The 27,027-nt window shown below is 45.4% G+C and overlaps 1 pseudogene across 1 annotated transcript; it reads left to right on the forward strand.

Annotated features, from left to right (window-relative positions):
• The first annotated feature begins 4,655 nt into the window (after positions 1-4,655).
• Positions 4,656-26,552, forward strand: LOC308521532 (septin-10-like; annotated as a pseudogene). The gene is made up of 4 exons: positions 4,656-4,791; positions 19,740-20,067; positions 20,300-20,658; positions 26,463-26,552. The product of its transcript is annotated as a septin-10-like (transcript).
• Positions 26,553-27,027: the final 475 nt, after the last annotated feature.

Genomic DNA, 27,027 nt, shown 5'->3' on the forward strand with positions numbered 1-27,027 from the left:
TAAAATTACAACTAAAATACAAAACAACTGTCATTCAGAACCACCTGAAATCTGGCTGAATGGAAGTCCTACAACTAGAGAAGTAAAGAAGAAGCACATTGAGACTGGTAGGAGGGGTGGAGGGGCAGAATGGGCTGGTCCGACATTCACATGTGGCATTTTTTTAATTGGGAGAGATATCTCTAAGACTTCCTGTGTCCCAGCCACACACCATACCCCCAACCCAGGGTTCCAGAGCTGGGAAGAGAAGTCCCCATAATTTTGGGCTGTAAAAACCAGTGGGATTGTGGCCTGCACATGAACTTATATGGTCTCACTTTCTCTGAGCTCCAGCTCCAGGCAGAGGCTTTGAGGGAATCCATGGACATATGAGGAGGAAATGAACTGTCTGACTTTGGGGCAGGAACTTGGGGGCAGTTTTCTTCCTGCAAGCATGGGTCATTGTTCCTGTGCTGGGACCTCCCCCATCACAGAGAAGACTGGCAGCCATATCTGAGTTTCCATCAGCATGGCCTACACTATTCATCTGCCCTGGTGATTCCTAAGCCCTGCCCCATCCAATTTGCAGCCCCACCCAAACTGTTTGCAGCTGCTTTCCCATATGAATGGCCTGTTCAGGCTCAGGCTTCAGACTTTGCTAAAATCTCTTAAACAAGCAGCAACTGCAGTCAGTGTGTCCCAAACCTATCAATAAAAGGCCCAAGACCTGGTACTAGCACCAGCCTGCTTTGCTTCACAACTGGGCCCCGCCTGGGCACTTCGTAGTAGCAGCCATCTGTAGATCTCTCTGTAGCTCTTGCCAGGTGGCCCCAGGCAATGGCTGATTTTGCATCTCCTTGTAGGCTCCAGAGTCAGTGCACCCAGGAGAGAGCTTCAGACCATACCAGATTAAAACTACACATCCACAAGCGACACACTCAAGGGGCAGACTCAATGAGCACCAAAGCCCCATAGGCTGCTCCATAGGATGTCTCCTACACAGCAGCTCTTCTACTATAGTCCCAAATGGTCCTCAGCCAATTGGCCTGGAGGTCAATTCCTCCCAGTGACACCAACAGCAATCAAGGCTCAATCTCAACAAGACTGTGCACACAGTCCACACAGGAGTGCATGTAGAGTGCCCAGCTCAGGTGACCGGGGAGAGTGAGCCACTGGGCCCTACAGGATACCTAATACACAGGCTACTCTACCAATTCCAGGAGACATAACAACTCTCCCTAATAAATAGAAACAAACACATGGAAGCAGCCAAAATGTGGAGACAAAGAAACACGTTACAAATGAAAAAAAATGGGAGCAAGCAAACTACTGGGTACAGAGGTCAAAACCATTGTTATAAGGTTACTCAAGGACCGTAATAAAAGCTTCAAGGGACTTAATGAAAGCCTCAAGGGAATTAATGAGAGCATTAAGGGACTTAGTGAGACCAAAGGATCTTAGTGATAATGTCAAAGACATGAAAAATGACCAGTCAGAAATTAAGCACACACTAACTGAAATAAGAATTTACAGGGGGGAAAAAAGAATTTACAGGGATTCAATAGTAGAGTAGAGGATTCCAAGAAATTAAATCAATGATTTGGAATATGAGGAAGCAAAAAAACACCCAATCAGAAGAGCAAAAAGAAAAAAGAATCCCAAAATATGAAAATAGTGAAGAAAAATAAAAAGAAAGTAAGAAAATAGTGTAAGGGGCCTCTAGGACAACTTCAAGCATACCAACATTTGCATTATGGGGGTACCAGAAAGAGAAGAGAGAGACCAAGATATTGAAAACCTATTTGAAGAAATAATGACAGAAAACTTCCCCTACCTGGTGAAAGAAATAGACTTACAAGTCCAGGAAGCTCCGATAGTCCCAAATAAGAGGAATCCAAAGAGTCTCACACCAAGACACATCATAATTAAAATGCTAAGGGTTGAAGACAAAGAGAGAATCTTAAAAGCATTAAGAGAAAAGCAGTTAGTTACCTGCAAGGGATTGCCCATACAACTATCAGCTGATTTCTCAACAGAAACTTTTCAGGCCAGAAGGGAGTGGCAAGAAATATTCAAAGTGCCCTAACCGGTTTGGCTCAGTGGATAGAGCGTTGGCCTGTGGACTGAAGGGTCCCAGGTTCGATTTTGGTCAAGGGCATATGCCTTGGTTGCGAGCACATCCCCAGTAGGGGGTGTGCAGGAGGCAGCTGATCCATGTTTCTCTCTCATCGATGTTTCTAACTCTCTATCCCTCTCCCTTCCTCTCTGTAAAAAACCAATAAAATATATTTAAAAAAAGAAATATTCAAAGTGATGAACAGGAAGGACTACAACCAAGATTACTCTACCCAGCAAAGCTAGCATTTAGAATTGAAGGTCAGATAAAGAGCTTCACAGATAAGGAAAAGCTAAAGGAGTTCATCACCACCAAACCAGTATTATATGAAATGCTGAAAGGTATCCTTTAAGAAGAAGAAAAAGGTAAAGATACTAATTATGAACAACAAATATGCATCTATCAACAAGTGAATCTAAGAATCTAGTGAATAAATAATCTGATGAACAGAATGAACTGGTGATTATAATAGAATCAGGGACATAGAAAGGGAACGGACTCACTATTCTTGGTGGGGAAAGGGGTGTGGGAGATGCGGGAAGAGACTGGACAAAAATTGTGCACCTAGGGATGAGGACAGTGGGGGCGGGGGGGAGGTAAGGGCAGAGGGTGGGGTGGGAACTGGGTGGAGGGGAGCTATGGGGGGAAAAAAAGAGGAACAAATGTAATAATCTGAACAATAAAGATTTACTAAAAAAAGAAAAAAAAGCTTCACAGACAAAAAAAGCTAAAGGAGTTCATTACCACCAAACCAGTATTACATGAAATGTTGAAGGATATTCTTTAAAAAGAGGAAGATGAAGAAGAAGAGAAAGATAAAAAAAATAAAAATATGAACAATAAATACATATGTATCAACAATTGAATATAAAATTAAACAAACAAGAAATCTAATGAATGCCCAGCCTGTGTGGCTCAGTGGTTGAGCATTGACCTATGAACCAGGAGGTCACGGTTTGATTCCTAGTCAGGGCACATGCCAAGGTTGTGGGCTCGACCCCCCAGTGTGGGGCATGCAGGAGGCAGCCAATCCATGATTTTTTTTCATAGTTGTTATTTCTATCTCTCTCTCCCTCTCCCTTTCTCTCTGAAATCAATAAGCATAACAAAAAAAATAAAAGAAATCTAATGACCAAAAAACCCCCCACAAAACAAACAAACAAAAAACAAATAAAAACAAAAAAAAAAGAAAAAAAGAAATCTAATGACCAAAATAAACTGATGAATTAAAAAGAATCAGAGGCATAGAGACATGGAACAGACTGACATATCTCAGATGGAAGAGAGGATGTGTGTTGGAAAGAGATTAACCAAAGATCTTATATGCATACTGGTATATGTATTATCTATGTACACAGATAATAGGGTGGTGAAGGCCTGGGGCGGGGTGGGAACCAGGTGGAGGGAGGCAATGGAAATACTTCCAACAATAAAGATTTAAATAAATAAATTTAAATTGATACAAAGAAGAATTAGAAAAACAAAATTTCTCAAAGTTCCAAAAAATTACTGATTCAGGCAAGGATCATCAGTTGGTGTTAAAACCAAAAGGTAAGTGATGGTTGTAAACACTCATCTAGAGGCAAAGTACCACCACACAATTTCCTTTCTGGTCTCAAGAGGGAACTGTTAACTGTCAATCAAGTGATCACACTGTCACCATCCTAAGCTAGGGGGTAAATCTTAGCATTACAAATGGTTGATCATGCATCTTCTAACAGAATGCAACATTAAGTACACAGCAATATAATTATGTGCCTTTATTCTTTCAGTACCTTGTATCCCAGTTCAGGTATCCCTCAGAAGATCTAATTCATTCCTAAAAACATGTTGGATAGTGAATTTTTAGGTAGTGGATGTCTTTACAGCATTATTATTATTATTATTATTATTATTATCATTATTATTGATTTCAGAGAGACGGAGGGAGGAGAGAAGTAGAAACATTGGTTGTTGCCGCCTGCCAGCCCCATACTGGGGATTGAGCCTGCAACCCAGGCATGTACCCCAACTGGGAACCGAACAGGACCTGTGGGTTCATGGGTCAATATTCAACCATTGAGCCACACTGGCCAGGCCTGTACAGCATTATTATTTATTTATTTATTTATTTATTTATTTATTTATTTATTTATTGTACAGCATTATTTTAAATGGGAAAAACACTAAAATATATATGTAATGATCAACCAGGTATTTCTGCTTAATATAAGGCCTTAAAACACCAGTTACCTAATTGGTCAACGCTTAATTGACTCATTAATGAGTTTATTTGTGCAAGAGCATAACAGGATACAAATCATGTTTTCCTTTTAAGTGCAACAAATGTGTGCTATAATGTAAATGAACAGTGAAATACTAGTAATGCTAGAGACACATAATGAAGGCAAATAACACTTAGCAATAATAAAATAAACAAGGCAAGGTTTTAAACATGGTTACTGAAGATTGCAGGTTTCCCGGGTGAGGTTTGGAGGTGAGAGGGGCTGAGGCTGTAGTGGATGCTGCCAGTTGAGCAGTGGGTAAAGGTGAATGAGCTTCAGGAGTGAGTGAACGGTCAATGTCAGGCTCGCCCATGTCCGGATCCAGGAAGCTGGTGGATGGTCTGCTTGCCTTGGCAATGGAGTCTTCAGAAGCGAATCATCCTGTGAAAGTACTGACAAAGGATGACAAGAAACTCAAAAGGGCCAAAATGGGCAAGTGTTACATTCCCCTGCTCGTGCTATGATTCCGAGAACCCTACCTAGACTGTGCTGGAAATTGCATTGTTTAATATGATTTTTCTGCTCTTGTCACGATTATGATCTTTTGCAAGCCACAGAAATCGTTCTGTCTACATGATCGAAAATGTCCTTGAAACATTTTTTGTCAAGTATTAGTGGCTCCTTGTATTAGTCTGTAGGGCTGCCATACAAACGACCACAGGCTGTGCGGCCTCAACAGCAGGTAATTACTTTCTCACAGTTCTGGAGACGGGAAGCTCAAGATCAAGATGCTGGCAAACCTGAGACTTGCAGACCACTGCCTTCTCACTGGGTCCGCACGTGGCCTTTCTCTGTACGTGGACACTTGTGGTATCTCTATTCTTATGCGGACATCAATCCTGTTGGATTAAGGCCTGCCTTTGGGGCCTCATTTAGCCTTACTTACCTCTCTGAAGGCCCTGTTTCCAAATGCAGTCACATTGAGTGTTAGGGCTTCAACACACGAATTGTGTGGGGACACATTTCAGTACATGACATTCCTCTTCTTCCAACTCAGTTCTTTCCAGTATTATTCCTCCCAATGGAATGTATTTCTTGGAAGGATCTTGATAAACTTTCCATGATCAACTTCATTTAAGTAATGTTTTTATTTTCTCACACACAGGAAGTAAGGTATTCACAGTAAATGAGATTGTGTGCCTGGCCATGTATATGTCTTTATGCTTTCACCTCTTAAAAAACTTTATCACTTTCAATATAGATGTACACTCATGCCTTTCCCTTCCCTCTCTTCTCCCCCCACAGGCACACATCTCCTAAACTCTAAGGGACCCCACAAGCCTTGCAATCAGGGGAGCAATGGGCAGTGGCAGCTTGTCCCAGGCTAATTCCCTGAACCTGTCCCGAAGGCCCTTTTCTCTGACTTCTCAGTGAGCCAAAGCAGCCCAGCCTGCGCTCACCTGTTGCTTCTTCTGTCCTAAGTCCTTCCTTGTTTCACTGTCCCCAGCTTTAATAAGCATACTCCCAAAATCACCTGGACTCCTGTGTGAACTTTTCCTGAACGAAGTCAAGAACCCACACAATACTGGCCGGCCCTGGGCAGACCCACTCAGGGCAAGGTAGGTCCCCTTGCTGGTAACAAAAGTTTATGTACAGTGTATTAGTACTTCATACATTTTTATGTATGAATAATCTATACTAATAAAGGGGTAATATGCTAATTAGGGCAGATATCTTCTGGACCACCTTCTGGACATCCTTCTGGACAAAGCTGCAGTGGCTGTGAAGGGCCCAGGCTCAGGCCAGCAGCGGGGGCAGCAGCAGGGTAATGGGGGCGGTGCCTTCCCCTGATCTGCCAGGTTGCCTCCCTCAGAGGGAGGCCAGACTGCAGCTTAGGCCAGGGCTGAGGCAGAGGCTGTTAGGGGCAATCAGGCCAGCAGAGGGGCAAGATAGGGGTGATCAGGCAGGCAGGCAGATAGATTATAGGAGATCAGGCAGGCAGGCAGGCAGGTGAGCGGTTAGGAGCCAGCGGTCCCAGATTGTGAGAGGGATGTCTGACTGCCAGTTTAGGCCTGATCTGGGCCTAAACTGGCAGTCGGACATCCCCTGAGGGGTCCCAGATTGGAGAGGGTGCAGGCTGGGCTGAGGGACCCCCACTCCCCCGTGCATGAATTTTGTGTACTGGGCCTCTAGTCCTATATAATAAAAGGCTAATATGCAAATTGTCCCCTCGGGAGTTCGACTGACAGGGAGTTTGACCACTTGCTATGACGTGTGCTGACCACCAGGAGATGGTATGGAATGAAGGAAGGCCTTGGCCAGCAGCCAGAAGGCCCCGATTGGCCCTGATCGCTGGCCAGGCCTAGGGACCCTACCCATGCACAGATTTCATGCACCGGGCCTCTAGTACATAAAATAAATACATAAAAACAATGCATTTTTATGTCTGAATAATACACCACGTTCTGTTTATCCGTAGTATAACATTTGGGTAGTTTCCACCTTTTGACTGCAGTGGATAATGCTGCTGGGAACATTGATGTACAAGTATCTGTGTAAGTCCTTGCTTCTCATCCTTTTGACTATATACCCAGAAGTGGAATTGGTGGATCATATGGTAATCCTGTTTAAATTGTTTTTGAGGAACTGCCATTTTGTGTTCCACAACAGCTGCACCATTTTACATTCCCACCAATATTTGCTCATCTTATTTTTGTGTGAAGCCTGAATTTATTTCAATTTTAAAATGCTCAAGAGACTTTTAAAAGGCCCAAAGGTGTCCAGGTTAATTTAAATCATCCTGCGGTGGTGTCCGTCAATTTTCCTTTTGCGAGGCATCAAATTGATCCTGGTTAATGAAACACCTCGATAACTCTGGTTGGATCATGGAGACTTCCTGCGACTCCCAGTATCTGTCATAAATGGCCATCAGGTTATGAATAATGAAAAACGTTAATACCCAAAGTAATCGTCTGCAGATTCTACTTGAATATCCTTTCTCATGATTCTTCGCCACCAGGCCCAGTGATACCAGTTTGAATAGCGGAGATCATGATGAGTGTCATCAGCAAAGGCTGGTATTAAATCAGCTCTTTCAGAAAGAAACCAGCAAACACCCTCCGAGATGAAACACCAAAACACTGTGCCCACTTTAAAACTGGGTTTTTTATCTTTTGGTTGTTGAGTATCCTGGATAACATGTATATATGCAAGTATTTTCCATTGTATGGGTGGTCTCATTCTCTTGATAGTGTCTTTTGATGCACAAAATTTTAAGATTTTGGTGAGGTTCACATATCTATTTTTTGTGTTTTTTGCACTGGTGTCATATTTCAGAAACCATGAACAAATCCAAAGTCATGAAGGTTTCCCCCTAAGTTAGCTTCTAAGGTTTTTATAGTTTTAGCTCTTAGTTTTAGGTCTTTAATCAGTTTTGAGTTAGTTTTTGTATATTGTATTGGGTAAGTTTCCAGATTCATTATTTTGCATGTAGATGCTTTGTCAGTGTGTGTGTGTTTCTTGAATCTGTAGTTTGATGTTTATTAATGACTGGGGAAATTCTCAGCCATTATTCTATCAAATGTTGCTTCTGCCACATTCTCTGTCTTTTCTAGAATTCCAGTTGCACCTATATAACACTTTTTACCATTTCTTATATGTTTTCTTCTGTCTTTTTGTGTTTTTCATCTTTTCATCTCTCTGCTTCAGTCTAGAGATTTTCTACGAACCCATTTTCCTGTTCACTAATCTCTCTTCAGCTGTGTCAGTTCTGCTGTCAAATTATTAAGTTATTAATTTCATTTATTGTATTTTACATTCTAGAATTTCAATTTTGTTTATTTTATATATGCCATTTTGTAAAATTCTCTATTGTGTCATCTTTTTATTTTTATTTTTTATTGATTTCAGAGAGAAATGGAGAGGGAGAGAGACAAAGAAACATCAATGATGAGAGAGAATCATCGATTGGCTGCCTCCTGCAAGCCCCACACTTGGGATCGAGCCCACAACACGGGCATGTGCCCTGACCAGAAATTAAACCATGACCTCCTGGTTTATAAGTCAAACCTCAACCACTGAGCATCATAGGCTGGGCAAAATTTTTTTTTTTTTTTATCTAGCCTTTCTTGTTCTTGGTGGGAAGGTTAGTCTGCCAGTCCATCACAGCTTAAAGAGGCAGGCCCTTCACTTTGCACCCCTTTCCTTGCTGTATTTTTCATGTTATTTCTAGCTAATTGACATCTTTCTTTAAGCGTTTGTTGTCTGTGTTCCCTCACTACAATATGAGCTTCATGAAAACGGGCAGTTGATTGTCTTGTTCATCACTGTGTTGCCAGGACCTAAAGCAGTGGCTTGTATATAGTAGGGCATCGATAAATATTTTTAAACTAGAGGCCCGGTGCATGGCTGGGGGAGGGTGGGTGTCCCTCAGCCTGGCCTGCGCCCTTTCGAAATCCGGGACATCCCTCTCGCAATCTGTGACCGCTCACCCCTACCCGCTCGCCTGCCTGCCTGCCTGCCTTCTCAGTGCACATCATAGTGACTGGTTGTTCTGGTCGTTCCGGTCGTTCCACTGTAATGGTTGCTTGGGCTTTTATATATATAGATGCTATAGTAGCCTTACAAATAAGTTGTAAAAAACATACCTTCTTTTCTTTTTTCTGAACCTGCTTATATAAACACTATAGGAAAGTGGCTGAGAGCACATGCCAGTTATCTGTTTATTAACTCTCAGCTCCAAATTCATGCTTCAGTGCTTGCTCTGCAGTAATGCACTGGACTGTAAGCATTTCTTCTCTGCAGTGAGCATGATAGAGCGGGCACAGGAGGACTACGCAGGAGGAAAGAGTTTTTCTTCCTGGTTCCAATGTAATTTGCTTTCTGCTTCTGCTCCGTGATCTATCAGCAATGTGAACATGTGTGCGTTTGGAGGCAGGGGAACTAGCCAGGCATGCTCTGCTCCAGCTGTGTGCTAGGCAACGCAGGCCCTCAGCCACCGTGAAGCCCCAGTGAGGGCTACGTGATCACGTGCTGCTGCCCTCCCAATGCAGACACAGCACACTGCCCGCCTCATGCCCAGGGTGGTGCCCTGACTCCCTCTGCGTGCCCACCCACCAGCCTCAGCTCACTGCACCCTGGAGGGTTGTTTCCTGTTTGCTTGGTGATTGCTAACTAGCTCTGGCCTGGGCAGCCCAGCACACTTTTCTGCCATCTAGTGAGCTGCAAACATACCTTCTCCATTAGGGCCTGACCCACAACCTTGGGGACTCTCCCTCAGTTCTATGATACTTTTTAGAATCTCCTTCACATCTTTATTGTTACTATCTTTTTTTTAAAAGTTTTTTTAAAAATATATATTTTATTGATATTTTTTACAGAGAGGAGGGGAGAGGGATAGAGAGTTAGAAACATTGATGAGAGAGAAACATCGATCAGCCGCCTCCTGCACACCCCCTACTGGGGATGTGCCCGCAACCCAGGTACATGCCCTTGACCGGAATTGAACCTGGGACCCTTCAGTCTGCAGGCTGATGCTCTATCCACTGAGCCAAACTGGTCAGGGCAGATCATTACTACCTTATTGTTTAACAATTCTTTACATTAAACTACACTGTTTCAATTACTACGTGGTTTCTGTCTCTTGACTGGACACCGATTACCAAAGAAGTGATACCAGGAATGTCCCAGGAAACAGACCCATGGAGGTGGGACTTGGGCTGGAGCACAGTTCCGACCTCTTTGTCGATGAAAAATGGGAGCCAGCTCCGGTTATGGGAGCATCATCCCACACATCGAAAGGTTGCCGGTTTGATTCCCGGTCAGGGCACGTAACTGGTTTTGGGTTCTATACCAATTTGGGGCAGAAAAAAAAAAGAGTTAAAACCTTTTGAAGGAGAAAGAAAGTGATTTCTAAAGCTGGTCATTTCTGAAAGTTGTAAGGTTTCTAAAGAAAGATTTGTGAAAGTTATAGAATGTTTGTAAAGAAAAATATTGAAAAGAAGTTGAATAAATGACATAGGCTGGTAAGCCAGGGTAAGTAGAATAGGGAAATTGAAATAGTTAAAGGGCAATTTGGAGCCAACTAGTAAATCCTATCTTCCCTAAACCAAGGACCCTTAAGAGTAAATTATTTGCATTTTGCCCCCCTAAACAGAGAGTAAATAGTTTATATCAATGTCCTCAGGGAGACTGATAGCAGAAATCCAATTAGTGTCATTTGCTGACGCACCCAAGGACAAATGAAGTTAGAAAATAAAGCTTATTTTGGTTAGCCCTTTTCTGAAGCAAAAGTTCTATAAATTATTATATGTTATATTAATCAGGTATTAAAAAAAGTAATCTTAGTTATAGGAACAGAAGTTTTACTTGCTTGTGTTTGTGTTTAATACCCTCTTGTCACTTTGAATGCTGTATAATCTCTTGGTAGAATGGGCTTGACAACCTTCCTAGGGCTTACATTTTAAGAAAAAGTGTTGTTGTTTCTTTACCTAGAGTTGGCTGTAGGTGATTCCAATAGGCCCTGGAATGCCTCAAGATCTTCCTATAATGGAAACTAGGGGCCAAATTAATTAAGAACTGTGTACTGGGAATCTCTTCTACTTTAATCTCTCTCAGGTTAGAAGGCCTCCTGACCCAAGGCCATCGTGAGTTTCCAGTGCATCGCCATCGACCCGAGGACTATGTTTGTCCTAATCAAGACTTGGAAGGGAAGCAAGTTGGATCCCTCCTGGGAAGGACCCTACCTGTCTTGCTTACCAGAGAGACTGCTGTTCAGACTGCAGAGGGAGGTTGGACCCATCACACACGGGTTAAGGGCGGGCACACCTCAGCTTGAACAGCCATACCAGGACATGTCCCCTTGAAACTGACGCTAAAAACTGTGAGCTGTCTTAATAACCATCATGTACTGAGTTCTGTTTGCTTTAGGGATATGACAAATTGCAGGGGCTTACAATGTGGGCCGGAGAAAGATGTACAATCTGGATCATGCTTATCCAGTTCAGTTATTGATTATAGATAACTTGAATGGCTTGGATATTTCAGCTTTTAGGTCAAAAGATTGGCTAGGACTAGATTTAGGAATAGATGTCACAGGACAAGATCCTCTAGGCCACTGCCACCAGCATGCAAATAGAAGTAGGATAGCCCTAGGCCTAGCCGGTTTGGCCCAGTGGATAGAGCATTGGCCTAGGGACTGAAGGGTCCCAGGTTCAATTCCGGCCAAGGGCACATGCCTGGGTTGTGGGCTTGATCCCTAGTAGGGGGCGTGCAAGAGGCAGCCAATCAATGATTCTCTGTCATCATTGATGTTTCTATTTCTCTATCCCTCTCCCTTCCTCTCTAAAATCAATTAAAAATATATTTTAAAAAAAGAAGCTATAAGGGAATAAATGCCTGGTTGGAATGGATTAACTATTCTGTACGCGCCCTAATAAAAGCGACTGTTACGCTTGCACGGCAGGAAGGCTAGAGGCCCAATTGGTCCCATTTCCATTCAGACAGTAATGGGGTGGAACGTGTGCTTGCCTTGTACCAGGAGGAAACCACCTGGGGAAACGCTTCCTGTGAGACTCTTGCCCTGTTGTTCCCATCAACAGAGGTAAAGAGCAAGGACCCCCAAAACGATCAGGCCCGTCCTCTGACGTAAACTATACCTCCTGCCTCTCAAAGGGGGCACAGTGCTCGGAGTTCATGAGAAATGTATCCGGATGCGTAAACGGCCGAGCATCCTCAGAAGCCCATCGTGCTGCCCTGCCGGTGCCCGTGCTGATGCCTGGTGGTGTCATGGGGACCCTGGCGTGGGCCTTGCCCAGCAGTTGGAGTGGACCGTGCCCTCTGATACAATGGCGATCCCTTTCACGTCGGAACATCGTAAACCTTTCTCAATGGACAGACAGGCTAGGAAGAGGAGAGAGTCCGGGGGCTCCTTTGGTCCCCATATACACACAGATCCCACTGGGGTTCCAGCAGGGGTGCCATGGAGTTTAAGGCTAGAACTCAGACTGCTGCCGGGTTTGAGTCTGTCCTGTGTTGGTGGCCACTGTGAACAAGAATATGGTGGATTGGTTATAGTGTCTAGAACCAGCAAAGGCTTGTTAACTACAATTGAGACACAGCTAAAGGATAGTGAGCAGCTGGGTGCCAGCAGCAGGATGACCTGCAGAACAGGTTGGCCTTGGATCTGATTCTGGCAGAAGGAGGAGGAAGGTGTGTCATGTTGGGGCCAGGGCTGCACATTCATTCCTGACAACACGGCACGCGGACCGTCGCTGAGCCTAAGGCCCCGGCAGCTTTAGTGCCGAGTGAGCTGGAGCCGGGACCGAGGCTCCTTCTCCGATTCCCTGGGCGACGGATGGAAAGTGGACGGCGCGATGGTGTCCACGTCACCCCTTTGATTGGGAGCTACAGTGATGGGAAGTCACATCATTCCCATGTCTTATCAAAGTCAATGACTGCCAGCCGAGTTTGAAGAAAAGAGTTTAAATAAAGAAAAGGGGGGAGCCCTAGTCAGTTTGGCTCAGTGGATAGAGCGTCGGCCTGCGGACTGAAGGGTCCCAGGTTCGATTCTGGCCAAGGGCACATGCCTGGGTTGGGGGCTCAATCCCCAGTCGGGGGCGTGTAGGAGGCAACCCATCAATGATTCTCTCTCATCATTGATGTTTCTATCTCTCCCCTCTCGCTTCCTCTCTGAAATCAATAAATAATATATATTTTTAAATAGTCAAAACATTAAAACACACACAAAAAAACTCGGAGAGAAGGTAAGTAAATCGAAACAGGACTTGCCTGTATACTGTGGCTTGTGCAGGTCACCTTCATTCTCGAGTGACGGCTTCGCTGGTTAAAGTGCCAGCTGTCTCCCTCAGAACTGTGAAGACAGTGTCCCTATGTCTTCTGCTTTTCATGGTTGTTGTTGAGAAATTTGCTATTTGTCCAGGCATCGCTGCTTTGTGGAAAGCATTTGTTTTCTTCCTGGTTTCTTTTCAAATATTCCTGCACCCCTGAGTTCTTCAGCTTCTCTCTGATGTGTCTGGGTGAGGTGAGGGTTCAGGGTATCATGGGATTCCTTTCCTGAGACGGAGATTTCTTGTCCAAAGTCAGTTCTGGAAGATGATCAGCCATAATCTCTTCTCACCATCTCTTTATCTGTTTAAGATCTTAAAACAGTGCCTGGCACACATTAGGTGCTCATAGACAGTTGTTGAGTAAATTTGTAAATAATGGGAATTTTCTACATTCCCCCCTCAGCCTCTCTATCCTCTCCTGCCAATTTTTTCAGACATTTGTTAGAACATCTCATTCTGTTCACCATGCCTCTTCCTCTCTTTTACACATTTTCCATCTCTTTATCTTTCTGTACTGTATTTTTTATAATTTTGTCATTTATCTTTCAGTGCCCAATTCTAACCTCAGCTACTTCTAATCTTCTGTTTAACCCATCCATTGAGTATATAATAATCATTTGTAATTATTGACACCTGTGTGATCTTTTTTAATTGTATCCCATTCATTTCTCATTATTTTGATTACTTGCTTTATAACTTCAATAATTTTTGTTGTTGTTGTTCATCTTCACCCAAGGATATTTTTTTTCCATTGATTTTTAGAGAGAGTGGAAGGGAGGAAGGAAGTGGGGAGAGAGAGAGAGAGAAACATCTATGTGAGAGAGACACATGGATTGGTTGCCTCCCATGCTTGCCCTGACAGAGGCCAGGGATAGACCTGCAACCCAGGCACGTGCCCTTAATGGGGACTCGAACCTGCAGTGCTTCCGTGTGCTGGCTGACACTCTAACCACTGAGCACACCAGCCAGGGGGACTTCAATGCTTTTTTAAAAAAATATTTTTATTCATTTCAGAGCGGAAGGGAGTGGGAAAGAGAGAGAAACACCAGTGATAGAGAGAATCATTGATTGGCTACCTCCTGCACGTCCCTCACTGGGGATTAAGCCCTCAACTGGGGTATGTGCCCTGACCGGGAATTGAACCGTGACCTTCTTCTGGTTCATAGGCCAGCACTCAACCACTGAACCACACTGGCTGGGAAAGGACTTCCATAATTTTTCACATACTTGTAGCTTGAATCTTGTAATTTCATTATATGAAGTGCTGGAGGGTCTAACCCTGCCTGTTTGTTATGTAAACAAACTCTCATTCACGGTGGATTAATTCCTCGTGAGTTTTCTGATTCTGAATTGTGAGTTCTGTCCGTGGCCTTGGGATAGACCTTCATAGGCTGTGGTGAAGATCAGATAAATGAACTCATATGAAGGTATGTCTCAAGTCCAGGTGAAAATAACATCACAATGAAAAGAATCTATAGAGGGTGAGAACAGTCTACCAGCCATGCTACGTGTAAAGACAAAAACAAGACAAAACCCCATAGAGTGACATGCTTAACCATCACACTCCGGCAGGAATTACACAGGGAGTGGTATTAGAAACTCTCTTCCGTGGACCAGGCACGTGGCTCATGTTATCTCCAACCTTCATAACAATGGCCGGGGGGTCCGGGGGGGACAGTCCGTTTCACACACAAAACTGCAACAGGGTCATCAATTTACAGCTCACTGGGGAAGCCCATAACCCAGATCTGAATGACTGTAAAGTTCATGCTCCTTCAAATCCACCCACTGTCCCTCAGAACTGTTATAGGGGGGAGGCGGGAGGGAGAAACTCACCATCATTTGTGCTATTTTTTCCTAGTTTCCGTTTTAATTTAGGCCAGTTACCCTAATAGATCATAAAAATGTGTTAAAATATTAACAATAAAGGAAAAAAGAATGTATAAAAGTACAAAAGAATTGCATTTAAGTAGAGACATTTTAGTTTTTAATTTTCTTTCATTTTTCCAATTAGGATTTTTTTGTGTACAAAAAAAAGGCAATTAACAGGAAGCTTACTTATGAGAAACCTCTAGGGTTCCCAGAATCCAATAAAAATGTATCTGAGCTGAGCTGAGCGTTCCAATGTAACACAGCAAACCAGTGTACATTCCAGCCCTTAACGAGGAGCTTGTGCCTGTAGCTTTAACAGAAGCAATTTTACTCAACAAACCGGAAACATTAAGGCTGATGGGAGGCAAGATGTTTCAGTGGTCAGGCCTGTGACCCAGGCGCAGGCAGGCTGCTGGGAGGTGCCGGAACGTTAGGGCCTGGGCTGTGGCGCGCTTCCGAGGATGAGGTTCTGACCCGCCAGGGTGTTCAGCAATTGCCAGCTGTGTTAAATATCATCCGCATAAAGTACACCTCGTGTTTGGAGTTAGGTCACAGCCGTGGGCAAACTACGGCCCGCGGGCCGGATCCAGCCCGTTTGAAATGAATAAAACTAAAAAAAGAAAAGAAAAAAAAAAGACCGTACCCTTTTATGTAATGATGTTTACTTTGAATTTATATTAGTTCACACAAACACTCCATCCATGCTTTTGTTCCGGCCCTCCGGTCCAGTTTAAGAACCCATTGTGGCCCTCGAGTCAAAAAGTTTGCCCACCCCTGAAGGAGATCTGATTTTTTTTTAATCCTCACCCTAGGACAGTGGTTTGCAACCTTGGCTGCACATTAGACTCACCTGGGAATCTTTTTAAAATCCTGATTTCTGGGCCTCATCCTCCGGAAATTCTGTTTCTTTGTTACTAATGTTGTGGCCCCACCCCATAACAAAGAAACAGAATTTCTGGAGGATGAGGCCCAGAAATCAGGATTTTAAAAAGATTCCCAGGTGATTCTAATGTGCAGCCAAGGCTGGGAACCACTGCCCTAGGACATGCTTAGAGAGAGAAAGGGGGAGGGAGGGAGGGAAAAAGAGAGAGAGAGAGAGAGAGAGAGAGAGAGAGAGAATGAGAGAAACATCGATGTGAGAGAGAAACATTGATTGGTTGCCTTCTGTGTGGGCCCCAATGGGAGACTGGACCTGCAACCCAGGTATATGCTCGGACTGGGAATTGAACTGGCAACTTTTGATGCACAGGACAACGCTCAACCAACTGAGCCACTCCAGCTGGCCTAGGAGACCTACTATTAACAAGGTAGGTTCAACTCACTGTTTAAAACATATGGTTGGCCCTAACTGGTTTGGCTCAGTGGATAGAGCGTCAGCCTGTGGACTGAAGGGTCCCAGATTCAATTCTGGGCAAGGGCACATGCCCGAGTTGTGGGCTGGATCCCCAATAGGGGGCGAGCAGGAGGCAGCCAATCAATGATTCTCTCTCATCATTGATGTTTCTATCTCTCTTTCCCTCACCCTTTCTCTCTGAAATCAATAAAGATATATATTTTAAAAATATATAAATAAAACATATGGTCTGAGCCCAGGCCCTCTCCCTTGGGTGCTGAGGCCTCCAGCCACTCCAATGGCCCTCTGCTTCCCCCGCCCCCTGCTCGCCCCTCCCCTGGCTCGCTCCTCCCCCAGTCCATGACTTCTGAGCCTGCACAGTGAATCTGTATTTGGTTTACAACCTGGGGCCGTAGAAGGAACACTCGCTTTGCAGTCAGACCAGACACATTTCTACAGCACACTGGCTTGTATGATTTGGGCTTTTTGGTCTCACACGGCAACAAAATCTGGTATTTCCTAACAAGTATCTGATGATGAACAGAGAAAACATTCCTTCTCTACCTATGCCTGGCCGTGTTGGTTTTGACAGTTTGCCTGATCAACTGGTCAACAGATCCATTCAGCAAGGCTTCTGTTTTCATATCCTCTGTGTTGGGGAGGCTGGAATTGAAGAACCAGTGCTGCCTGGCCAGCGTGGCTCAGTGGTTGAGCATTGACCTATGAACCTGGAGGTCAACAGTTCAATTCCCGGTCAGGGCACATGCCCTGGATTGTGGGCTCGATCCCCAGTAGGGGGCATGCAGGAGGCAGCTGATCAATGATTCTCTCTCATCATTGATGCTTCTTTTTTTTTTTTTTTAATTAAATTGTTATTGTTCAGATTATTACAGTTGTTCCTCTTTTTTCCCCCCATAGCTCCCCTCCTCCTGGTTCCCACCCCACCCTCTGCCCTTACCCTCCCCACTGTCCCCATCCATAGGTGTACGAATTTTGTCCAGTCTCTTCCCGCATCCCCCACACTCCTTCCCCCCCCACCCCGAAAATAGTCAGTCCACTCCCTTTCTATGACCCTGATTCTATTATAATCACCAGTTTATTCTGTTCATCAGATTATTTATTCACTTGATTCTTAGATTCACTTGTTGATAGATGCATATTTGTTGTTCATAATTTGTATCTTTACCTTTTTCTTCCTCTTCCTCTTCTTAAAGGATACCTTTCAGCATTTCATATAATACTGGTTTGGTGGTGATGAACTCCTTTAGCTTTTCCTTATCTGTGAAGCTCTTTATCTGACCTTCAATTCTGAATGATAGCTTTGCTGGATAAAGTAATCTTGGTTGCAGGTCCTTGGTATTCATCACTTTGAATATTTCTTGCCACTCCCTTCTGGCCTGCAAAGTTTCTGTTGAGAAATCAGCTGACAGTTGTATGGGTACTCCCTTGTAGGTAACTGACTGTCTTTCTCTTGCTGCTTTTAAGATTCTCTCTTTGTCTTTTGCTCTTGGCATATTTTTGGATTCTTTTTTCTTTTTTCTTTTCTGGTTGGGTGTTTTTTGCTTCTTCGTATTTCAGATCTTTGACTTGATTCTTGCCATCCTCTAGTCTGCTGTTGGAAGTCTGTATAATATTCTTTATTTCAGTCAGTGTATGCTTAATTTCTAGTTGGTCCTTTTTCACAACCTTGAGGGTCTCACTAGACTTATTGAGGATCTCATTAAATTTATCGGCGGTCTCACTAGATTTCTTGAGTGTCTCACTAAGTTTATTGGCGGTTTCTAGAAAATTCTTGAAAAACCTTAAAAGTGTGGTTTTGAACTCTATTCCAGTAGTTTGCTTTCCTCCATTTCTGTCATTTGTGACCTGTTTCTTTGTCTCCGCATTTTTTATGCTTCGCTGTGTCAATAGAGTGGATTTCTGTGCTAAGTGTCCTATAGGGCCCAGTGGCTCAGTCTCCCCAATTACCTGAGGTAGACACTCTTGGTGCACCCCCTTGTGGTCTTTGTGCACAGTCTTGTTGTAGTTATGCCTTGATTGTTGTAGGTAACACTGGGAGGAATTGACCTCCAAGCCAATTGGCTGTGAGAATCAGCTGTGTCTGCAGTGGGAGAACTTCTGTGCTGGAGACACCCCTCCGGGGCAAGACTTGCTTCAGTGGGGCTTTGGTGCTCACTGAGTCTGCTCCCTGAGTGTGTCCCTTATGGATCTGAGGAGTTGTAATCTGGATGGTCCCACTCTGACTACTGGGTACACTGGCTCTTGGATTGCTAAGGAGGTGCTAATTTCGCCTCTGCCTGAGGCTACCCAGCAGGAGCTCAGCTGTGAAGGAATGCAAGCTGCTGTGGGGCCTTGGTCCAGCTGCAGTTGGTTAGGTAATTTTCATATTGCAAAGGGCCAGGCCTTTCATATGCAAAAGGTGGTGCACAGCTTGGGTGGGGCGGGGTCCCAGGGGATCAATAGGGCGGAGCAAGCAGCTATGGCTCCCCTCAGAGGCCCTGTTTCTCAGTGTCCTGGTAATCGCTGCAATCACCTCTGAGAGAAAGCTGCCCTCAAGGTCCTACTGATGCCAAACAGACTCTCCCCGTATGAGTCTGGGTCCCCAGAGACTCGCCCGGAACTGGAGATCAGAGCAGTCAGGAGCTTGAGACTCCCTCCCAATTGAAAAAGACAACTGTGTCCTCAGCCTCCAGCCCTTTCCGTGTGCACCTCCGTACCTCTGCACTTTACTTCCACACCGCACCTCCTCTGAGTCTTGGTATGCTTTTCTCTTTCCTTCTTGTTGTAGAATTTCCACTCAGCCAGCCTTCCTGTGGTTCTGGATGATGTCTGTTTTATCTTTTAGTTGTATTTTCAAAGTGGTTGTGCGAGGCAGCAATTTCCGGTGTTTACCTATGCCGCCATCTTTGTTTCTGTCCCATCATTGATGTTTCTATCTCTCCCTTCCTCTCTGAAATCAATAAAAATATTTTTTAAAAAGAAAAACCAGTGCTGATTGATATATTGTTTTGTTTTGTTTTTGTGTGTGTGTGTGTGTATTTTTTTAAATGTTTTTATTGATTCTAGAGATAGGAAGGGAGAGGGAGACAGAAACATCAATGATAAGAGAGAATCATTGATTGGCTGCCTCCTGCACTGTCCTGCCATTCTCCCCCCGACCCCCCCCCCCCCCACACACACACACACACTGAGGATTGAGTACACAACCCAGGCATGTGCCCTGACCGGGAATCAAACCATGATCTGGTTCATGGGTCTACACTCAATCACTGAGCCATACTGGCCAGGCTGATATTAAATTGATTAGGGTGACATTGGTCAATGTGAACATATAGGTTTCAGGTGTAGATTTTTATATTACAAGATCTGTATATTGCACTGTATTGAAGATCATGAATCATCACTTTTTTACCCACGTTAGACTTAAAGCTCAGACATATGAACTCCAAGAAAGCAATGTTTGGTTGAAACTGACCATTGTGAATACAGTAGGATTTGGTGACCAAATAAACAAACAAGAGAGCTACCAACCAGTAGTTGACTGCACAGATGCTCAATTTGAGGCCATTTCCAAGAACTGAAGGTTAAGTGTTCTCTCTTTACCTGCCACGAATCTCGCATCCACACGTACCTCTACTTTCTCTCACCAACTTGATGTCTTTACCATGAAGAGCCTTGACAGCAAGGTGAGCTTGATAGCAGTGATTGCCAAAGCAGGTGCAGTTTCTTTTTCTTTTTTAAAATATATTTTTCTTGATTTCAGAGCGGAAGGGAGAGATAGAAACATAACAATGAGAGAGAATCATTGATTGGCTGCCTCCTGCACGCCCCCTACTGGGGATCTAGCCCGCAACCTGGGCATGTGTCCTTGATGCAAATCAAACCTGGAACCCTTCAATCTGCAAGCCAACGCTCTGTTTACTGAGCCGCACCAGCCAGGGCTAAGCAGGTGCAGTTTCTAAAACTTAACTACAGAAGTTTCAGACAAGCTCATGAGTGAACTGGCCCTCACTGGTGTCTACATGCCCATTCCCAGCAGATGATGAAACTATTGCTAAAGTCAGTGCTCTCTGCTTGCTGTGGGGGGAAGTATGGATAAGGTGAAAGTTGGAAATGAGATGGCCAAAGCTGGCCAGCACCTGGGGTGTTGCACAAGTGGAAAATGAAGACCGCTGCGACTATAAAGCCCCAGGAAATGCTCAGTGGTACCAACACGAGGATCTGTGCGAACAGGCGCACACCAGCGCTACGGACTGTGCAGGTGTTGCAAACTGGAGGACGCGGGCTTCCCTGATGTGGGCCCAGAGAGTACGCCGCTCAGGCCTCGAAACCTACAAATCCAAGGACACCCATTTTATAGGAACATCTGAGGAAGGAAGGAAGAAAGGAAGCAGATGTTTGTTCAGTAAGGAAGAGAGAAAGCAGCCATGTGCAAGAAGTGGGGAGAGTTGCAGGCCAAATCTGAGCACCAAAAGAGGGTTCATCAGGAAGAGAGAATGAAACTTGAAGAGAAGAGTAGACTTTTAAAAGAAGAAATAATTTCTTTCTCTAAAGAGAAAGCTACCTCCATATACCCTAAGATTCATGAAACACCAACCAGAAAGAATGTATGCACCCCTATGTTTATAGTAGCACAATTCACAATAGTTAAGATCTGGAAACAGCCAAGTGCCCATCAGTAGATGAGTGATAAAAAAGCTGTGGTATGCCTGGCTGGCCTGGCTCTGGGGTTGAGCGTCGACCTATGAACCAGCAGGTCGCGGTTCGATTCCCGGTTGGGGCACATGCCCGGGTTGCAGGCTTGATCCCCAGTGGGGGGCATGCAGGAGGCAGCCGATCGATGGTCCTCTCTCATCATTGATGTTTCTCTCTCTCCCTCTCCCTTCCTCTCTGAAATCAATAAACACACACACACACACACACACACGTGTGTGTGTGTGTGTGTGTGTGTGTGTGTGTATAAAGCTGTGGTACATTTACACCATGGAATACGATGTAGTAATAAAAAGAAGGCTCTCTTACCCTATGAGACAGCATGGAGGGACCTGGAGAGTATCATGCTAAGTGAAATAAGCCAGTCAGAGAAAGACTAGTATCACATGATCTCAGTCATATGTGGAGTCTAAGTAACAAGATAAACTGATGAACGGAGTGGATCCAGAGAAGTAAGCATGCAACAGACTGACAAATCTCAGAGGGAAAGGGGAATGGGGGATGGAAAAAGACTAACCAAAGAACTTAGATGCACATATAAGGACAATAGTTCAGTGAAGGTCTGAAGGGGGGGTGGGGGGTGGAGGGGGTTAATGGGGAAAAAGAGGGGGAATATCTGTAATACTTCAACAATAAAGATAATTTTTTTTAAAAAGCTACTTCCAAGATATACCAGAACAAACAAACAAACAAGATATAGCAGAACCAGACCTATGTGCAATCCGTGGGAACCTGAAGAACAAGGGCCCTAAGAACTCCATTTTATGTAAAGCAAGGGTTCCAGGTCACAGAGGTCACCACAAGCAAAGGTTACTAAAATGTTGGAAGTTCTTGCCGTTTCTATTTGCTATATCACTTTCTCTGTGCCTGGAAAATGGCACAGTTCCGGCCATTTATGGAAAAATACTTGTAAGGACAAGGTCAGTACGTAACCCAGAGTGGGTAACCACTACTGTTGGGTTTTAAGGTGAATGGAGATGGTTTCTCCGCCGCCCACTTACTGCGCCTTTGCAGAGAGCTACAGGTCAGAGCAGTGCCAGCGCCTAACTCATCCGTATCACGGCCGATCACATTATACTCCAAGATGAACCTTTAGGTGTGCACGCTAAACGTAAAATTTTGGGAATATGTTTTAAAAAGTATTATGAACCTGAAACTCTAACCTCTCAATAGTCTTACAGAACTTTTTATTTTTTTTTGACATAATTATCCAGTGGTAACATGATCCTAAGCTTTTGTATCAAATTTTAGATAACATGATGGCTTTTCCATGCTTCAGTATGCCTTACTGAGGTTGATGAAACAAAATATGTCTACAAGTGAAAACATCCAAGTATATATAAGCCTTTTTGCTAGTGATAAGTACTTTTGAACCTGGGTGCTATCATAGTATTTCCATTAGGATATATTATAAACTTGATGCTTAAAACTATGTCTTCCAGAGAAAAAAAAATAAGAAGAATAAATCATGTTATTAAAAAATATTTCTTGCCCTAACTGGTTTGGCTAAGTGGATAGAGCATCGGCCTGCAGACTGAAGGGTCCCAGGTTCAATTCTGGTCAAGGGCATGTACCTTGGTTGTGGGCACATCCTCAGTGGGAGGTGTGCAGGAGGCAGCTGATCGATGCCCTCTCCTTTCCTCTCTGTAAAAAATCAATAAAATATATTTTTAAAAAATTTATTAAGAAAATAGCTATGGACATCTGAGTATTAAAGATATAAAATTAAATACTGTCTACCTTAAAAAAATTTTTTTAATTGACTTGAGAGAGAGCCTGGCCAGTGTGGCTCAGTGGTTGAGCATTGACCCATGACCCAAGAGATCACTGGTTTGATTCCCAGTCAGGGCATATGCCCCAGTTGTGGGCTTGATCTCTAGTAGGGGCCTGCAGGAGGCAGCCAATCAATATTTCTCTCTCACTGATTTTCCTATCTTTCTACCCCTCTCCCTTCCTCTCTCTCTAAAATAAATAAAAACATATATATTTTTTAATTGACTTGAGAAAGATTTGTTGTTCCACGTATTTAAATGGCCCCGGTGAGGCTGAGACGGACCCGGTGAGGTTGTGACGGCCCCGGTGAGGTTGCAATGGCCCCTGTGAGGTTGAGACGGCCTCTGTGAGGCTGAGACTGCCCCTGTGAGTCTGGGACGGCCCCTGTGAGGCTGAGACGGCCCCTGGGAAGCCAAGAAAAATACCACATGATCTCACTCATTTATGGATAATAAGGACCATTATAGACTGATGAACAAAAATAGATACAGAGGCAGAGCAACATGAGCAGACTGTCAAACTACAGTGGGAAGCCTGGGGAGGGCTGGGGGGGGGTAGGAGATCAACCGAAGGACTTGTATGCATGCATATGAGAATAACCAATGGACACAAGACACTAGGGGGTAAGGGAGGCCGGTGGAATGTCAAGGGGTGGGGGGAAAGGAGACATGTGTAATACTCTTTGTAATACTTTTTTTTTTTAATATATTTTATTGGTTTTTTACAGAGAGGAAGGGAGAGAGATAGAGAGTTAGAAACATTGATGAGAGAGAAACATCGATAAGCCGCCTCCTGCACATCTCCTACTGGGGATGTGCCCGCAACCCAGGTACATGCCCTTGACCGGAATCGAACCTAGGACCTTTCAGTCCGCAGGCCAACGCTCTATCCACTGAGCCAAACCGGTTTCAGCCTCTTTGTAATACTTTAAGAAATAAAACAAAATTAAATTTTAAAAAAAGTAAATATTTTTTAAATAAATAAAAAATATAAAAATATGTATTTTTATTTCAGAGAGGAAGGGAGAGGGAGAGAGAGAGAAAGAAACATTAATAATGAGAGAGAACACCCCCCACTCCCCCCCCCCCCCCTGCAACCCCAGCATGTGCCCTGACCAGGAATCAAACTGTGACCTCCTGGTTCATAGATCAACACTCAACCACTGAGCCATGCCAGGCTCCATATCTAGATATATAAAAGACAAACGACCAGAACACTGGAAGGACCAGAACAACTGGTTGCTATGGTGCGCACTGTGGCTAGCCAACCAGCCCATTGTGGGGGGTGGCCTCTCCCCCTGGACAGCCCTGGCCAGATCGGGGGTGCGGCTGGCTCGTCAACCTCCTGTGGCCCCTCCCCTGGCTGGCCCAGCCCCTGATTGGCCCCCCCTGATTGGCCAGCCAACCACCCGTGGCCCCTCCCCTTGGCAAACCCTACCCCCAATTGGCCCCCCCAAGCCCGATCAGGGGTGGGGCCGGCTGGCCATTTGGCCACATCCCCTTCCACTTTGCTGGTCTGGCCCAATCAGCCCCCATCAGGGCAGGCCGGCTGGATCCCACCTGTGCATGAATTCATGCACTGGGCCTCTAGTGTGTCTTAATAAAGCCACTGCCAATACCCCAGGGCATTCACCCCGTGCAAGACTGGGATGAAGGCCCTCACGCTACTCTCTGCAGGGGCCTGTGCAAAGGTCAGGACCCAGGGTCAGTGCTGTTAGGTGCGATTGCACAATGCACTACAGGTGCCTCTCAGAGGGTCGTACTCCACACATATCCACAAGCATTGCCGGAGGATCCCAGCTCCCGGATGCAGCCAATGTTGAATATTTCCCACCTATTGTCTCTTTAATTGGTATAAAGTGGTAATCTCATTGACATGAGTCTTTCATTTCATTTATCATTTCTAGAAGTTCAATTTGGTTCTTTTAAAAATCTGTCATACCATTTTTTCTAGTTTCCTGTTTCCTGCAGATATATTCAACCTATTTATTTTTTACAATATATATTTTTATTGATTGAGGAGAGGGAGCGGGAGAGGGAGAGAGAGATAGAAACATCAATGATGAGAGAGAATCATTGATCGGCTGCCTCCTGCACGCCCTCCACTGGGCATATGCTCTGACCAGGAATGGACTGTGACCTCCTGGTTCATAGGTTGACGCTAAACCACTGAGCCATGCCGGCTGGGCTCATCCTACTTGTATTTCTTTAAAATAGTGAACTTATTTTATAATCTGTATCAGACAGCTCCAATATCTAAAGCCTTTGGATGGGGTTGCCCCTAGGCCATAGGACACCTTTATGCAAATTAGAAAAAGCGACCCTTCTTCAAGCACATTTTTTTTAAAAGTTAGAATATTATCACAAAATCTGACCATACCTGCCAGGGAGAACGCCAGCACTCTGGTGGCACCCACATGTACCCACACTGTCACCTACTCCAGGACCCAGCGCACAGCTGCTGATGGCCACCCTCTGCTACCACTGCCCCCAGGCGTCAGAAATCGGGCTTCTGAGGCAGCGGGCCGGAGCCCAATTTCCTTACCCGAGTTACCTCTGACTATATGCTGCTCATTACACTCGGACAGTTATTCCGGCCGGGGTGGCTGAGTTGGCTGAGCGTGTGCCGAAAGGTTTTGGGTTTGATTCCAGGCAGAGCACATACCTGGGTGTCAGGTTCAGGCGGGTTTCATGCAGAAGGAAGCCCATCCATTTCTCTATCACATCTCTCCTCTCTCTTTCTCCCTTCCTCTCTCTAAGCCTGATGTCAGGTGAGGATTAAACAAAATAATAGGAATAATTTGAGGGCCAGAAGATGGTAATTTCCCCCACAGAGAATTTGTGTTGGCTTCTCCCAGGGGCCCAGGGCATTTCCAGGCTGAGCTACCCAAAGTCAAGGCTTGGGAACCCCTGGACCCCCAGGCACACAGAGGCAGGCTGCAATGCTGGCAGGGGGTCCACTTCTGGCTCACTCTCACCCAGGTTTACTGGGGGGAAGGGTCTCCTGGTAGCCCTCCTTCGCCTTGGGGCAGGGCCTGGCTGCGAGGGAGCCTAGCCACCCGCAGGGACCATGGACAGAGGCTCACCTCCCTGTGGGCAGAGGTGGAGGGAGTGCCCTCTCCGCTCCCAGGCCCCTGTGACCTGAAGTGAGGCTGTCCCACCTGTCAGTTCCTCACAGAGGGTGCTGTCTGTCACAGGCCAGCCTGCTATTCCCAGGGTTTCAGCAGGAGGGTTGCTGGAGGGAGTGTCCTGCTATTACCACGAAGAGAAGTCGTGTGGTTTTAATTGCATTTCTTTGATTAGCGGTGGATCTCAGCGTCTCTTCTTACGGTAGCAGTTCCAGTTCGCTCTCCTGTGAAATGCCTATGCGCCGCGGCCCTCTTCCGGCTCGCTGCTTTTCTCTCTGACTTGCAGGTGTTCCCGACAACGCTAGCCACTAATTCTGTGTTCATTTTATAGAATACCTTTCCTAATCGGATACCCATCCAGCCAGTACCTCTACGGTGCTCTTTGCGGGACAGAAATCCTGGATTTGGATGCGGGAAAATTGAACATATTGCTCTCCTCGGGCGGTTTGAAATGTGTCGGTGTGGCCCTGAGTGAGGGCTCCAAGCCGCTCTTCCGCAGCGCTGGGCCTGCGCCCTGTGCTCCGGGCTGTTCCCCGGGGCGGCGCCTGCCAGCGCCCGGGCGCCCCAGCCCTGCCAGGTGCTGCTGTGACCCGCGTGCCCGCCGCTGCATAGGAAGCTGCTGCAGATCTCGGGCGGGTGCAGCTCTGCCATCTCCATCCTGCTTCTGCCCGCGTGCAGGCTGCCAGGTTATTTTTGGACACTGATTCTGTCATCCAGCGCTTTGGTTGTCCTAGTTTTTGCCACCGGAAACTTTGATAAATATTATGTCATGCACGCCCCTGTCCAAGGAACTGGTAAGAGGCGGGACGAGAGAGGACGAAGGCCCGAGCCCTGGAGGGGACCTGGGCTGGGCCCCTCGGGCCTCGCATTCCACCGAGTTCCTGCGGAGATGGCCCGCCTGGCCGCTCAGGGCTGGGAGGCAGTTGCCAAAGGAAGAGAGGGCTCGCCTTCGAGGCCCCAAACGCGCCATAGCACCATAGTCCGCGATAGAAACGCTGCTTACCCGCACCCACCGCGCTTTGGCTTCACAGAGCGCCCTCAGGCTGGGAGGGGAATACACCTAC

This window comes from Myotis nattereri (assembly GCF_964212035.1).
Source record: "Myotis nattereri genome assembly, chromosome: 6".
Classification (NCBI taxonomy): Eukaryota; Metazoa; Chordata; class Mammalia; order Chiroptera; family Vespertilionidae; genus Myotis; species Myotis nattereri.